This window comes from Oncorhynchus mykiss, chromosome 21 (assembly GCF_057628025.1).
Source record: "Oncorhynchus mykiss isolate SJ-2025 chromosome 21, ASM5762802v1, whole genome shotgun sequence".
NCBI lineage: Eukaryota > Metazoa > Chordata > Actinopteri > Salmoniformes > Salmonidae > Oncorhynchus > Oncorhynchus mykiss.
In genome coordinates, this window is record NC_143042.1 from 7,041,674 (window position 1) to 7,056,828 (window position 15,155).

General features: G+C 47.5%; 1 long non-coding RNA gene across 1 annotated transcript in view; it reads right to left on the reverse strand.

Annotated features, from left to right (window-relative positions):
• The window catches only part of LOC149972963 (uncharacterized), a 61,741-nt gene extending 51,774 nt beyond the window's left edge, over positions 1-9,967 (reverse strand). The window contains exon 1 of the long non-coding RNA XR_016490126.1: positions 9,274-9,967. This is a non-coding gene — a long non-coding RNA (uncharacterized LOC149972963). The remainder of the gene's footprint in view (positions 1-9,273) is intronic.
• Positions 9,968-15,155: the final 5,188 nt, after the last annotated feature.

Genomic DNA, 15,155 nt, shown 5'->3' on the forward strand with positions numbered 1-15,155 from the left:
CAGGGAGCTGGCATGTCGGGACACCACCTGCACACTGGATGAGCTCATTGACTTGGCTATCCGTCTCGACAATCTGCTGGCTGCTCGCGGGCGTTCGGATCAGGCCCTGTCGTTTCCACTTCCCAGCCCTCCTGCCCCTATCCCTATGGAATTAGGAGGGGCAGCTTCGAGGGAGACCGGAGGAGGAGTGTCCTCCTGCACCAGTTGTGGTCGACGAGGGCACACGTCAGACCGGTGCTGGAGGAACTCGTCTGGGAGTCGGGAGGGCAGGCGGAGCACTGCTCGATCACCCCAGGTGAGTAAGCACCAGACTCACCCAGAGCCTCCTGTCGGTCATGTGTATGTTTTGATTTCTTTCCCTGGGTTTTTTCCCTCTCTACAGCATAAGGCGCTAGTCGATTCAGGCGCAGCTGGGAATTTCATGGATCGTGGGCTTGCGTTAAGGCTAGGGATTCCCCTGGTGTCGGTAGATCAACCTTTCCCCGTGCACTCATTAGATAGCCGACCATTAGGGTCAGGAGTGATTAGGGAGGCTACGGTGCCACTGGACATGGTAACGCAGGGGGATCATAAGGAGCAGATTAGTCTGTTCCTTATAGATTCACCTGCGTTTCCGGTGGTGTTGGGGGTTCCCTGGTTAGCTCAACACAACCCGGTGATTTCCTGGCGACAGGGGGCTCTTAAGGGGTGGTCAGAGGAGTGTTCAGGTAGGTGTAGAGGAGTTGCCGTTGGTGCGACTACGGTGGAGAGTCCAGACCAAGTTTCCACCGTGCGCATTCCCTCTGAATATGCCGATTTGGCTATCGCCTTCAGTAAAAAGAAGGCGACCCAATTACCACCTCATCGTCGAGAGGACTGCGTGATAAACCTTCTGGAGAACGCTGCACTTCCTAGGAGTCACGTGTATCCATTGTCCCAGGAGGAGACGGTAGCGATGGAAACATACGTTACTGAATCACTGAGACAGGGGTACATTCGGCCCTCCGCATCACCCGTCTCCTCGAGCTTCTTTTTTGTGAAGAAGAAGGATGGAGGTCTGCGTCCGTGCATTGATTATAGAGGTCTAAATTCCATCACAGTGGGGTTTAGTTACCCACTACCTCTCATCGCCACGGCGGTGGAATCATTTCACGGGGCGCGCTTCTTCACAAAACTGGACCTGAGGAGCGCGTATAATCTGGTGCGTATCCGGGGAGGGGATGAGTGGAAAACTGCATTCAGTACTACATCTGGTCATTATGAGTACCGCGTCATGCCATACGGGTTGAAGAATGCTCCAGCCGTTTTCCAATCCTTCGTAGACGAGATTCTCCGAGACCTGCTCGGGCAGGGAGTGGTAGTGTACATCGATGACATCTTGATCTATTCTGCCACACGCGCGGCGCATGTGTCTCTGGTGCGTAAGGTACTTGGGCGACTGCTGGAGCATGATCTGTATTGCAAGGCGGAGAAATGTGAGTTTTTCAAACAGTCCGTTTCCTTCCTGGGATATCGTATTTCCACCTCTGGGGTGGTGATGGAGGATGACCGCGTTACAGCCGTGCGTAATTGGCCGACTCCGACCACGGTGAAAGAGGTGCAGCGGTTTTTAGGGTTTGCCAATTACTACCGGAGGTTTATCCGGGGTTTTGGTCAGGTAGCTGCTCCCATCACCTCGCTGCTGAAGGGAGGACCGGTGCGCTTGCGCTGGTCAGCAGAGGCGGGCAGAGCATTCACTCGTTTGAAGGAGCTGTTCACCAATGCACCCGTGTTGGCGCATCCGGACCCCTCTTTAGCGTTCATAGTGGAGGTGGATGCGTCCGAGGCTGGGGTCGGAGCCGTGCTGTCCCAACGCTCGGGCGTGCCACCCAAACTTCGCCCTTGTGCTTTCTTTTCGAGCAAGCTCAGCCCAGCAGAGCGAAACTATGATGTGGGGGACCGGGAGTTGTTAGCTGTAGTCAAGGCTCTGAAGGTGTGGAGACATTGGCTTGAGGGGGCTAAACACCCTTTTCTCATCTGGACTGACCATCGTAATCTCGAGTATATCCGGGCAGCGAAGAGAATGAATCCACGTCAGGCTAGATGGGCCATGTTTTTTACCAGATTCCGGTTTACCCTCTCATACCGGCCCGGCTCCCAAAACACCAAGGCCGACGCGCTGTCCCGCCTCTATGATACCGAGGAGCGGCCCGTTGAGCCAACTCCCATCATTTCACCGTCATGTCTCGTGGCACCGGTGGTATGGGAGGTGGACGCAGAGATAGAGGGGGCCTCACGGTCAGAGCCGGCCCCTCCCAACTGTCCAGTAGGAACCCAGTACGTACCGAGGGGGGTCCGGGACAAGCTGATTCGGTGGGCTCATACTCTCCCCTCCTCGGGTCATCCTGGCATCGAGAGGACAGTGCGGAGTCTGAGAGGGAGATACTGGTGGCCCACGCTAGCTAAAGACGTGAGATTTTATGTCTCCTCCTGCTCCGTGTGTGCTCAGAGCAAGGCTCCTCGGCACTTGCCTAGAGGGAAATTACAACCCCTCCCCGTTCCACAACGGCCGTGGACACACTTATCGGTGGACTTTCTTACCGACCTTCCCCCGTCCCAGGGAAGTACTACAATCCTGGTCGTTGTGGATCGGTTTTCTAAGTCCTGTCGTCTCATCCCGTTGCCCGGTCTCCCTACGGCCCTGCAGACTGCTGAGGCCTTGTTTACCCATGTCTTCCGGCACTATGGGGTGCCTGAGGACATCGTTTCTGATCGGGGTCCCCAATTCACGTCCAGAGTATGGAGGGCGTTTATGGAGAGACTGGGGGTCTCGGTCAGCTTAACCTCAGGTTTTCACCCCGAGAGTAATGGGCAGGTGGAGCGCGTAAATCAAGAGGTGGGCAGGTTTCTGCGGTCCTATTGCCGGGACCGGCCTGGTGAGTGGGCAAGGTATGTTCCCTGGGCTGAACTAGCTCAGAACTCCCTACGCCACTCCTCAACTAACTTGTCTCCTTTTGAGTGTGTGTTAGGTTACCAGCCGGTCCTGGCTCCATGGCATCAGAGCCAGACCGAGGCTCCTGCGGTGGAGGAATGGGTACAGCGCTCCAAGGACACATGGAAAGCCGTTCAGGACTCACTACGGGTAGCGGGCGAACGGCAGAAGAGGAGCGCTGACCAACACTGCAGTGAGGCCCCCGTGTTTGCACCGGGGGACAGGGTCTGGCTCTCGACCCGGAACCTGCCCCTCCGCCTGCCCTGTCGGAAGCTGGGGCCGCAGTGTGTGGGGCCGTTTAAAGTCCTGAGGAGAATAAACGAGGTGTGTTACAGGTTACAACTTCCTAGGTATTACCGTATTAACCCCTCGTTTCATGTGTCTCTCCTCAGGCCGGTGGTGGCTGGTCCCCTGCAAGAAGGTGAGGTGCCTGAGGTCCCTCCGCCCCCCCTGGACATCGAGGGGTCCCCGGCGTACACAGTTCGGGGCATTCTGGATTCGAGACGCCGGGTGGGGGGCCTACAGTACCTCGTGGACTGGGAGGGGTACGGTCCGGAGGAGAGATGCTGGGTTCCGGTGAGGGACATTTTGGACCCTTCTCTCCTGAGTGATTTCCACCGCCTCCACCCGGATCGCCCAGCACCTCGTCCTCCGGGTCGTCCTCGAGGACGGTGGCGGCGCGCTGCGGGGGCCGCGCGTCAGGGGGGGGGTACTGTCACGACTTCCGCCGAAGTTGGCTCTCCTGCCTGTTCGGGCGGTGCTCGGCGGTCGTCGTCACCGTCCTACTAGCCACCATCGATCCCTTTTTCGTTTGTCTGTTGGTTTTGTCTTATTAGTTTCACCTGTGTGTATTTTAGTTTATTGACGTCCTTATTTATAGTAGGTTGTCCCGCCCTTGTTTCGTGCGGGATTGTTTTGGTTTCATGTATTTTAGTGAATACGTATTGTGTTATTTGCTCCGAATTATCTTAATCCTGTGTTGGATTATTTCACCCTGTTTTCGGGTTTTCAGTGTTTGTTCCGGAGAATAAACTATCGACTCACTGCACCTGCTCTCTGCGCTTGATTCCACCTACCTTGTTAATACGTGACAGGATCCATAATCATTAAGACACAGTGGATAGAACACTGAGGATCCATAATCATTATGACACAGTGGATAGAACACTGAGGATCCATAATCATTAAGACACAGTGGATAGAACACTGAGGATCCATAATCATTAAGGCACAGTGGATAGAATACTGAGGATCCATAATCATTAAGACACAGTGGATATAATACTGAGGATCCATAATCATTAAGACACAGTGGATATAATACTGAGGATCCATAATCATTAAGACACAGTGGATAGAATACTGAGGATCCATAATCCTTAAGACACAGTGGATAGAATACTGAGGATCCATAATCATTAAGACACAGTGGATAGAACACTGAGGATCCATAATCATTAAGACACAGTGGATAGAACACTGAGGATCCATAATCATTAAGACACAGTGGATAGAATACTGAGGATCCATAATCATTAAGACACAGTGGATAGAACACTGAGGATCCATAATCATTAAGACACAGTGGATAGAATACTGAGGATCCATAATCATTAAGACACAGTGGATATAATACTGAGGATCCATAATCATTAAGACACAGTGGATAGAATACTGAGGATCCATAATCATTAAGACACAGTGGATATAATACTGAGGATCCATAATCATTAAGACACAGTGGATATAATACTGAGGATCCATAATCATTAAGACACAGTGGATAGAATACTGAGGATCCATAATCATTAAGACACAGTGGATAGAATACTGAGGATCCATAATCATTAAGACACAGTGGATAGAACACTGAGGATCCATAATCATTAAGACACAGTGGATAGAACACTGAGGATCCATAATCATTAAGACACAGTGGATAGAAAACTGAGGATCCATAATCATTAATACACAGTGGATAGAACACTAAGGATCCATAATCATTAAGACACAGTGGATAGAACACTGAGGATCCATAATCATTAAGACACAGTGGATATAATACTGAGGATCCATAATCATTAAGACACAGTGGATAGAACACTGAGGATCCATAATCATTAAGACACAGTGGATAGAACACTGAGGATCCATCATCATTAAGACACAGTGGATAGAATACTGAGGATCCATAATCATTAAGACACAGTGGATATAATACTGAGGATCCATAATCATTAAGACACAGTGGATAGAATACTGAGGATCCATAATCATTAAGACACAGTGGATAGAATACTGAGGATCCATAATCATTAAGACACAGTGGATATAATACTGAGGATCCATAATCATTAAGACACATTGGATATAATACTGAGGATCCATAATCATTAAGACACAGTGGATAGAACACTGAGGATCCATAATCATTAAGACACAGTGGATAGAATACTGAGGATCCATAATCATTAAGACACAGTGGGTAGAACACTGAGGATCCATAATCATTAAGACACAGTGGATAGAATACTGAGGATCCATAATCATTAAGACACAGTGGATATAATACTGAGGATCCATAATCATTAAGACACAGTGGATAGAATACTGAGGATCCATAATCATTAAGACACAGTGGATATAATACTGAGGATCCATAATCATTAAGACACAGTGGATATAATACTGAGGATCCATAATCATTAAGACACAGTGGATAGAATACTGAGGATCCATAATCATTAAGACACAGTGGATAGAATACTGAGGATCCATAATCATTAAGACACAGTGGATAGAATACTGAGGATCCATAATCATTAAGACACAGTGGATAGAATACTGAGGATCCATAATCATTAAGACACAGTGGATAGAACACTGAGGATCCATAATCATTAAGACACAGTGGATAGAACACTGAGGATCCATAATCATTAAGACACAGTGGATAGAAAACTGAGGATCCATAATCATTAATACACAGTGGATAGAACACTAAGGATCCATAATCATTAAGACACAGTGGATAGAACACTGAGGATCCATAATCATTAAGACACAGTGGGTAGAACACTGAGGATCCATAATCATTAAGACACAGTGGATAGAATACTGAGGATCCATAATCATTAAGACACAGTGGATATAATACTGAGGATCCATAATCATTAAGACACAGTGGATAGAATACTGAGGATCCATAATCATTAAGACACAGTGGATATAATACTGAGGATCCATAATCATTAAGACACAGTGGATATAATACTGAGGATCCATAATCATTAAGACACAGTGGATAGAATACTGAGGATCCATAATCATTAAGACACAGTGGATAGAATACTGAGGATCCATAATCATTAAGACACAGTGGATAGAACACTGAGGATCCATAATCATTAAGACACAGTGGATAGAACACTGAGGATCCATAATCATTAAGACACAGTGGATAGAAAACTGAGGATCCATAATCATTAATACACAGTGGATAGAACACTGAGGATCCATAATCATTAAGACACAGTGGATAGAATACTGAGGATCCATAATCATTAAGACACAGTGGATATAATACTGAGGATCCATAATCATTAAGACACAGTGGATAGAACACTGAGGATCCATAATCATTAAGACACAGTGGATAGAATACTGAGGATCCATAATCATTAAGACACAGTGGATAGAACACTGAGGATCCATAATCATTAAGACACAGTGGATAGAATACTGAGGATCCATAATCATTAAGACACAGTGGATATAATACTGAGGATCCATAATCATTAAGACACAGTGGATAGAATACTGAGGATCCATAATCATTAAGACACAGTGGATATAATACTGAGGATCCATAATCATTAAGACACAGTGGATATAATACTGAGGATCCATAATCATTAAGACACAGTGGATAGAATACTGAGGATCCATAATCATTAAGACACAGTGGATAGAATACTGAGGATCCATAATCATTAAGACACAGTGGATAGAACACTGAGGATCCATAATCATTAAGACACAGTGGATAGAACACTGAGGATCCATAATCATTAAGACACAGTGGATAGAAAACTGAGGATCCATAATCATTAATACACAGTGGATAGAACACTAAGGATCCATAATCATTAAGACACAGTGGATAGAACACTGAGGATCCATAATCATTAAGACACAGTGGATATAATACTGAGGATCCATAATCATTAAGACACAGTGGATAGAACACTGAGGATCCATAATCATTAAGACACAGTGGATAGAACACTGAGGATCCATCATCATTAAGACACAGTGGATAGAATACTGAGGATCCATAATCATTAAGACACAGTGGATATAATACTGAGGATCCATAATCATTAAGACACAGTGGATAGAATACTGAGGATCCATAATCATTAAGACACAGTGGATAGAATACTGAGGATCCATAATCATTAAGACACAGTGGATATAATACTGAGGATCCATAATCATTAAGACACATTGGATATAATACTGAGGATCCATAATCATTAAGACACAGTGGATAGAACACTGAGGATCCATAATCATTAAGACACAGTGGATAGAATACTGAGGATCCATAATCATTAAGACACAGTGGGTAGAACACTGAGGATCCATAATCATTAAGACACAGTGGATAGAATACTGAGGATCCATAATCATTAAGACACAGTGGATATAATACTGAGGATCCATAATCATTAAGACACAGTGGATAGAATACTGAGGATCCATAATCATTAAGACACAGTGGATATAATACTGAGGATCCATAATCATTAAGACACAGTGGATATAATACTGAGGATCCATAATCATTAAGACACAGTGGATAGAATACTGAGGATCCATAATCATTAAGACACAGTGGATAGAATACTGAGGATCCATAATCATTAAGACACAGTGGATAGAACACTGAGGATCCATAATCATTAAGACACAGTGGATAGAACACTGAGGATCCATAATCATTAAGACACAGTGGATAGAAAACTGAGGATCCATAATCATTAATACACAGTGGATAGAACACTGAGGATCCATAATCATTAAGACACAGTGGATAGAATACTGAGGATCCATAATCATTAAGACACAGTGGATATAATACTGAGGATCCATAATCATTAAGACACATTGGATAGAATACTGAGGATCCATAATCATTAAGACACAGTGGATAGAATACTGAGGATACATAATCATTAAGACACAGTGGATAGAACACTGAGGATCCATAATCATTAAGACACAGTGGATAGAATACTGAGGATCCATAATCATTAAGACACAGTGGAGAGAACACTGAGGATCCATAATCATTAAGACACAGTGGATAGAACACTGAGGATCCATAATCATTAAGACACAGTGGATAGAACACTGAGGATCCATAATCATTGAGACACAGTGGATAGAATACTGAGGATCCATAATCATTGAGACACAGCATGCATCTTTGACAGTAGTTGAACCCCGTCACTAGACCCACATACAAGCCTGTAGCAAAAAGCTATTCTGACAGAAGCGGAATATCGAGAGAGTGTGAGAGAGAGGGAGAGAGAGGCTGTGGACGGAGCGAGAGACAGGGAGAGAGAAAAGAGGGAGAGACAGGGAAAGAGACAGAAAGTGAGAAATAGAGAGAGAGATATTGTTCAACAGAGAGGCTGAGTCTATACAATTCATCCACAGGGAAAAAGTTTGCAAATAGAGCATGAATATTTGATATCCATTGATTCCGAATCTACTTATCTTGATATCAATCCAATATATACTGTAATCCTTCTTTGCTTCTCGGAAACCCTTTCATCACATATTTCCCATAACTCTACTGTTGCGCGTTATCAAGTTGAGCTGCCCTCACATATTTGGCGATTCTCAAATTACAGCAGTCTTAGCAAAATGTTATATTAGTAGCAATCAGTAACATTAGTAACATTGGAAATGCCATTAGGATGGTGAGTAATCACTCAGAGAGAGAGAGAGAGAGAGAGAGAGAGAGAGACAGAGAGGTGTGTGTATTCCATTGCGTGTCAGAGATGTCTAGTGAGGAGTTAGCTGGACTAGACGGGAGGAGTGTGTCTGTGTGTCTGTGTGTGTGTATGTGTGTCTGTATGTGTGTGTGTGGTTTAAAATGAGACCAGACTAGATTAATAGATAGTGGAAAACAGCAGACTGCCTAACCCCCCCCCCCACACACACACACACACACACACTGCCCAGACTGAGGCCCTTTATCCCATTGGAGTCAGCCCAGCGTCATTTAAAGAGCAAGTGAGGCCACTTACCATGAGTGATTCTCAGTGTGATTGGTCGACCTTAAACTGACCCCCAGAGACCCCCCAGGGCCGTGACGAAGGAAGTGGCTGCTGGAAGGCCAGCCGACTCATGGCACGCAACCTCCTTCCTCTCCCCTCCTCTTCCAAACCACACACAATCTCCCTCTCTCTCAATCCCTCTCTCTCTTCCTCCCTCTCGCTCTTCCTCTCCCTCCTCTTCCAAACCACACACAATCTCCCTCTCTCTCAATCCCTCTCTTTCCCTCTCTCTCTTCCTCCCCCTCCCTCTTCCTCTCCCTCTCTCTTCCTCTCCCCTCCTCTTCCAAACCACACACAATCTCCCTCTCTCTCAATCCCTCTCTCTCTTCCTCCCTCTCTCTCTTCCTCTCCCTCTCTCTTCCTCTCCCCTCCTCTTCCAAACCACACACAATCTCCCTCTCTCAATCCCTCTCTTTCCCTCTCTCTCTTCCTCCCTCACTCTCTTCCTCTCCCTCTCTTCTTCTCCCCTCCCCTCCTCTTCCAAACCACACACAATCTCCCTCTCTCTCAAACCCTCTCTCTCAATCCCTCTCTCTCAACCCCTCTCTCTCAACCCCTCTCTCTCTTCCTCCCTCTCTCTTTCTCTCCCTGTCCTTCTTTCTCTTCCTCGCCACCCTCTCTTTCTCTCCCACACACTAGAATGCAGCTTCGGCCAAAGAAAATATCACACAGACATCACACTGCTGATGTTCACCAACCCAGTTCAGCTGTTTGTTGAAAACAAAAACACATCAAACTTCTGATGGACAGAAAACAGTCTCTTATCAACAGCGTATTTATATTCACACAAACCGGCAAATGTGACCTTTTGTGTTCGAGTCCAGGTCTCATCCAGTGTGCCAAATGACTATGTTAGCCTGCAGAGCCAAAGGCACAGAGCTGAGACAATTTCAACAGAATTAACCAAATGGATGTCTCAAGATAATGTATCAGGAAGTATACTGTATATCCTGCCATGCTAAGGAGAGTACACTGAAACAACCCCTGCATTCCAAATACAAGAGACCTAGTCTAGTCCATCGTCATTAAGATCAGAATGATCTCATAGAGGCTAAACTCTCTGTAATATGCATACAGATCTCCCTGATGGAGCCTTAATGAGAAGGAGTGGGAAGAGAGGGAGAACAAACACACACACACGCAGAAAAACACACTTTCAGGCCTTTCCCCTAACCCTCCTCCCCTCCAAACAAGCCTGGCGGAGCTACAATTATCAGGAGTAAAGCACGTATTTATAGCGAGCCAGGGATAAATCGCGGAATGAATAGTGAGGCGGTTATATTTAACGCTCTGTGATGTCAACACGAGGTTGGCCAGTTGCCATGGTTTCTCCCTACTGAGCAGGGCGGGGGGGGGGGGAGTCTTATCGACGGCGTGCTGAGAGAAGGCAGTGGCGGAGGAGAGATAGCGTGTCGACGGACTGAGAGGAAAGACGTAATACAAAGGGGGCTGTTGGGGTCGCTGGGTAGGACAATGAACTCAGCACCTGACAGACATGGCTCCCAAGTGGTGCAGCGGTTTAAGGTACTGCATCTCAGTGCTAGAGGCGTTACTACAGACCCTGGTTCAATTCCAGGCTGTATCACAACCGGCCATGATTGGGAGTCCCATAGGGTGGTGCACAATTGGCCCAGCGTCGTCTGGGTTTGGCTGTGGTAGGCCATCATTGTAAACAAGAATTTGTTCTTAACTGACTTGCCTAGTTAAATAACAAAATAGGCTTGCATTATAATAAGCCCTTGAACTGTTCTCTATTGTAGGTGACAGGTAGTGATATTACAGCAGGCCATTGGGACATTAGTCTATGATGACACTTGAATTGGATTTTCATGCATACTCGCTAATGTGTAAAAACTATCCTGAGCCATATCTCAGCCCAAGCTGTGGTCAAGACAGTTGAAACTGTTCCAGTGTCAGCTACTGTGTGCATGTAGATAAACAGAATGGGAGAAAACCACATGAGAAGATCCTTTGTAAAACAGTGGCAGCCTAAATTTAACCTGCCTATTCTCTAAGAAACGAGGCCACACTTCCGCGGAACAACCAGCTGACAAATTCAACCAGCCGTCATTCCTGCCAATAAAATAATTATCCAACACAAGCACTGTCCCCATTCAACGAGAGATACTACAGTCATTTGATGCAGACTCTTCCATTCTATAGTGTGTAGTGCATATAGCTACATAATAGTGTCTAGTTCTATAATGTCAAGCATTCCTAATGACTTCATCCAACAGCTATGTTATCTCAATGGACCAGGGGGGCTTCCACTGTTGGAGTGAAGGGCCAGGGAGAAGAAGAGCCAATCATGGGAGGGTATTGAGCGAGAGAGGTGTGTGTGTGTGTGTGTGTGTGTGTGTGTGTGTGTGTGTGTGTGTGTGTGTGTGTGTGTGTGTGTGTGTGTGTGTGTGTGTGTGTGTGTGTGTGCGTACAAGCGTAGTGGAAGTGCATCGGAGGGGCTCTCAATTTAGTTCTCAACTAAAGCTCCTTAACCCACTATTCTATTAACATCTTCACGTGTCCCACCGCAACACACACACACACACACACACACACACACACATGCACGCACGCACGCACACACACACACACACACACACACACCAGAGGAAATGACAAGTGCTGTGAAGTCGCCGGGGCGAAGAGGAGACACTTACAGCCTAGCACCGTAATCCTCAACTCTGAGAGTGACGTGCTGTTTCACATGGGATTACATCATCCTGCCCAAGCAGTGTGTTCAGCCCCTCAAAGATCTAGAAGAGGGAGGGATGGAGGAGGGATAGAGGTAAGGATGGAGGAGGGATAGAGGGAAGGATGGAGGAGGGATAGAGGGAAGGATGGAGCAGGGATAGAAGGAAGGATGGAGGAGGGATAGAGGGAAGGATGGAGGAGGAATAGAGGGAAGGATGGAGGAGGGATAGAAGGAAGGATGGAGGAGGGATAGAGGGAAGGATGGAGGAGGGATAGAGGGAAGGATGGAGGAGGGATAGAGGGAAGGATGGAGGAGGGATAGAAGGAAGGATGGAGGAGGGATAGAGGTAAGGATGGAGGAGGGATAGAGGGAAGGATGGAGGCGGGATAGAGGGAAGGATGGAGGTGAGATAGAGGGAAGGATGGAGGAGGGATAGAGGGAAGGATGGAGGAGGGATAGAGGGAAGGATGGAAGAGGGATAGAGGGAAGGATGGAGCAGGGATAGAGGGAAGGATGGAGGAGGGATAGAGGGAAGGATGGAGGAGGGATAGAGGGAAGGATGGAGGAGGGATAGAAGGAAGGATGGAGGAGGGATAGAGGGAAGGATAGAGGAGGGATAGAGGGAAGGATGGAGCAGGGATAGAAGGAAGGATGGAGGAGGGATAGAGGGAAGGATGGAGGAGGGATAGAGGGAAGGATGGAGCAGGGATAGAAGGAAGGATGGAGCAGGGATAGAGGTAAGGATGGAGGAGGGATAGAGGGAAGGATGGAGGAGGGATAGAGGGAAGGATGGAGCAGGGATAGAAGGAAGGATGGAGGAGGGATAGAGGGAAGGATGGAGGAGGGATAGAGGGAAGGATGGAGGAGGGATAGAGGGAAGGATGGAGCAGGAGGAGTGGGGGGATGGAGAGAGGGAGACAGAGAGGGATATAATAAGGGATATAGGGAGCGGGAAAGGGGAGAGGGAGGAGAGGGGGAATGGAGGGAGGGAGAGAGAGAGGGATATAATAAGGGATATAGGGAATGGGGGAGAGGAGAGAGGGAGGAGTGGGGGGATGGAGGGAGGGAGAGAGAGAGGGATATAATAAGGGATATAGGGAGGGGGAAAGGGGAAAGGGGAGAGGGAGGAGAGGGGGGATGGAGGGAGGGAGAGAGAGAGGGATATAATAAGGGATATAGGGAGGGGGGAAAGGGGAGAGGGAGGAGAGGGGGATGGAGGGAGGGAGACAGAGGGGGATATAATAAGGGATATAGGGAGGGGGGAAAGGGAAAAGGGGAAAGGGGAGAGGGAGGAGTGGGGGGATGGAGGGAGGGAGAGAGAGAGGGATATAATAAGGGATATAGGGAGGGGGGAAAAGGGGAGAGGGAGGAGAGGGGGGATGGAGGGAGGGAGACAGAGGGGGATATAATAAGGGATATAGGGAGGGGGGAAAGGGGAGAGGAAGGAGAGGGGGAATGGAGGGAGGGAGAGAGAGAGGGATATAATAAGGGATATAGGGAATGGGGGAAAGGGGAGAGGGCCCGGAGGGAGGAGGAGATTGCAGATACAGTCGTATTGGCCGAGAGGTGGGCCCTCAAACCTCTACAAGACGGATAGATGGCTGAAAAAGGGAGGGAATGGAAGGATGGAGGGATGAATAGAGGTAGTGAGGGAGGGAGAGAGAGACTACAGTTAGTCAGAGGCAGTTGAATGCACACTGAGTGATTCACAGCTTTGTTAATCATACCAACAACTAAATTATGCAGGCAAAAAAAATAATCTGAAAATAGTTTCCATTATGCATGCTTGTGCCTTCTCCATGAAACAAAGGCCTGCAGATCAAGGTGTTTCACAATGTGTTTGAAAGCATGCGAGTCGTCTACACTAAGTAGAGACATGGAAATAGACAAAACCTCGCCACAGGTTCTGCCTTGCCACTCAATAAGGAATATATTTTTAGCATAAAATGTATCCATAAATAAAAAGCTCAACAAATTCCTCTGGGAGCTGACACTGTTGTAAATAGATGACTGTGGAACTATGAATACACTATAGTGACTAACAAAAGGTAGCAGCTTATTGAGGGCTGTTTGATGCTAATGAAAACAAAATGAAAGGCTAGTCGGCAAGTTTTTGTCCCATTTTTATCCTACTTTTAGCCAAATTCAGAAATTGATTCACATATTCAGATGAGAGCCCATATAAAAATGTATAAACTAACAAAAACAGTCACCAGTGAAAATATGCCCCAAAAGACAGTCCTTTAAAACAAAATCCTTCATTACCAACATTCACTTTTTTAAATAACTATGGGCCTATTCTAACAGAAAAGATAGCAAAAACCTACAGTTAGCCTAATTCCCTATTAGCTAGAATGCTAACATATTAAGATGTTGGCTGTGAAAATGTGGAGCACTCCCCACACCACAGACAGGGTAGAGGAGACCCGGGGGGCTAACATAGACTCTATCCCCCACCACAGACAGGGTAGAGGAGACCCGGGGGGCTAACATAGACTCTATCCCCCCACCACTGACAGGGTAGAGGAGACCCGGGGGGCTAACATAGACTCACCCCCCACCACCACTGACAGGGGAGAGGAGACCCGAGGGGCTAACATAGACTCACACCCCCCACCACTGACAGGGTAGAGGAGACCTGGGGGGCTAACATAGACTCACCCCCCACCACCATTGACAGGGTAGAGGAGACCCGGGGGGCTAACATAGACTCACCCCCCCACCACCACTGACAGGGTAGAGGAGACCCGGGGGGCTAACATAGACTCTATCCCCCACCACAGACAGGGTAGAGGAGACCCGGGGGCTAACATAGACTCATACACCCCCCCCCCCCCCCCACCACAGACAGGGTAGAGGAGACCTGGGGGGCTAACATAGACTCTATCCCCCACCACAGACAGGGTAGAGGAGACCCGGGGGGCTAACATAGACTCTATCCCCCACCACAGACAGGGTAGAGGAGACCCGGGGGGCTAACATAGACTCACACCCCCCCACCACAGACAGGGTAGAGGAGACCCGGGGGCTAACATAGACTCAATCCCCCACATCAGACAGGGTAGAGGAGACCCGGGGGGCTAACATAGACTCACCCCCCCCACCACTGACAGGGTAGAGGAGACCCGGGGGCTAACATAGACACCCCCCCCCCCCCCCC